This window comes from Emys orbicularis, chromosome 4, assembly GCF_028017835.1.
Source record: "Emys orbicularis isolate rEmyOrb1 chromosome 4, rEmyOrb1.hap1, whole genome shotgun sequence".
Lineage (NCBI taxonomy): Eukaryota > Metazoa > Chordata > Testudines > Emydidae > Emys > Emys orbicularis.
In genome coordinates, this window is record NC_088686.1 from 126,419,685 (window position 1) to 126,422,306 (window position 2,622).

Consider the following 2,622-nt stretch of genomic DNA (forward strand, 5'->3'; position numbering starts at 1 on the left):
ACTCGAGTTGGATGGATTTTCAGACCATCAAGACTGGTATCATTGGCAGAGCAAAGGCAGGAATAAGCCTTGTGATAAGAAATTCAATAGGAGAGGTGGAGTGAGGCTGAGTGATGGACAACAGTAAGGACAAGAACCTAGTGTTTGCAGAAAGGGGAGCCAGTGATGGACACAGAAGTGGGCAGGAAGGTCAGAACGACTGGCCAGGAAGATGAGCCTACTGGCAACATTCTGGATTAATGTGATGGTGAGCAAGGCAGGAGGCATTGAGTCCAAGAGGATATTACAGTAATCAAGGTATAGGAGGACAAAAGTCTGAACAAGAACTTTGGCAGCCTGTACAGAGAGAAAAGGCTGGACCTTTGAAATGTTGTAGGGGAAGAAGTGGCAAGATTAAGACATGGCCTGGACAAGTGGGTCTACGGTGAAACCTGAGTCCTGGAAGAATCTGGAGTTATGAATATGAATGACAGAGAGGATGGCTGTGTTGTTCACCATAATAGAAAAAGGAGGGGTGAGGAAAGGAGATCAGGAGCCCTGATTAGACCATGTTAAGTTTGAGTTGCTGGCTGGTCATCCACAAGGAGATGTCAGAAAGATAGGATGGATGGAGACAGGTCGGGGTTAGAGAGAGAGGTTGTGAGTCGTCATCATCATCAAGATGGTTGTAAAGCCTTGTTTGTAGCTAAGATCATCCAGAGATAGGGGGTAAGGGAGAAGAGGAGGGAATCAAGGACAAAACCAGGAGCCACTGCAAGAGGGAGAGAGGAGGGGGAGAAGCCACTGAATGAGACACTGACAGGGTGATCTGAATATTGGAGGAGAACCAGGAGAGGACCGAGTCAGAAAAGCCCAGGGATGCTAAGATAAGAAGACGAGAATAGCTGACAATATCAAAGGCAGCTGATAGATCTAGAAAGAGGAAGCTGGAGTGGAGGTCCTGAAATTTGGTGATAAAGAGGTTGTTAGAGATCTTGATGAGAGCTATTTCAGTAGGAGGGGGGTCTAAAATGGAGAAGGAGAGAGCTTAAAACTGTGGGTGTAATCTGCATGCCCAATGTATTTGGATATAAGGAGAGAAGGGAGAGGTGGGGTCAAGGCTGGGGCTTTTATAGTAGGGGAGACCAATGCAGTTTGTATTGTGAGGAGAAGGAGCTGGGGAGAGTGAGAGATTGAGGGCAGGCATGAGAGTAGTTTCGAGGGGGGTCAGGAGACTGGATGGAATGAGGTCTCTGGGGCTGAGAGTGGGAAAGAGGAAGGAGAATGTGATAGAGGAGGGATGGTTGGGAATTAGTTTTTCCTTTGATTTTTTTGTGTGTTCTTCTCAGAACGGCTTGTTCTATGGTGGCCTGTTTAGCCAGCCCTCTGGAGATCTGCCCCGGAAAGCTGTGTTTGCTACTCCTGGTGTTTTTCATTGTCAGTGACTGAGTGGGCATGCATTACTTCTGTCAGCCCTCAAGAGCTGACAGCATTCTGGATGTGTTAAAGGGAGGACATCAACAGCGAGCCAGTGTCTCCTTGGTTTTGTTTAAATGCCTCCTGTCAGATTGGCCCTTAGGGTGGTTATGACGTTGGTGTGGATGGTGCAACTGTTGCTTTGGTACGTTACTGGCTGCTTTCTGTTTGGAGTCTAATGTTCACTCCCACTTGCAATAGGGGTCACTGTTGGGAAGCCTGTCATAGTATTTTCTGTCTTTGGCTCACAAAGCTCCTTAGGTGCTGCCACTGAAGCATCCGTCCTTCTGCCTGTGAGTCTCTGACCTAGTTATTCTAATGAAACTTTGAGAGGTGTATTGGGGTATCCTAACAGTGCTAAGTACAGATCCCTTAGATCTGTCAGGAGATTTCTGAAATCACATCCTTTGCTATTGTATTGACTTTTCAGCTAACCCCTTTGACTAAGGTAAGGGCTTGAACTGAGAATCCAAGACAATTGCTGAAAGAAGTCACTCTTGAATTGTGGACCATCCTCTGTTGTTAACTCATCTAGAAACCTATGGTGTGCAGTTTACAATGATTGATGTGTTGTGCAACAGTTCAATTTAAAAAATAATTAAGTAGGAGTCAATTAATAAGAGGTAATCTTTCCCTGTTAAGTTCAACTAGAACTGCACCAACTTTAGACAAGGGAGTTCAGGAATCTCATATGGTTTCAGTTCTTTTGCATTCTGTTTCCTGTATTGATTACCGCCTTCAAGCTCAGATATGTTCTCTTTAATGGCAGCATTCATGCCTGGCTACAATAGGGCATCTTGGTCTCTATTCTTACATGGTTCGATAGCCAAATAAGTACTGTGGAAGATGCTCTGCATTTGTGATTTCATGCTTATGATATGATGTCATTTGGACAGAATGCCATCTGATGCAACAATTCCATCTCTGGCTGCAATAAGTTTTTATACTTGGAGGTGGTTGGGCTTTTTCCATTGACTATCCGTCTACAATTTTTCTCTTCTGTTCTCATGAGGTTGGGTCATTTGGTGTTTCTCATTGGAACTTGTCAACTTTTGTTTTGGAAATGAATGGGTCATATTACTTCAAACTTCTTTTCCTGTAGTTCCTTGTTTTCACTGTTGATAGGAGTTTAAAAGTGTGCCTAATATAAAAAGCTCCTTGCTGGGT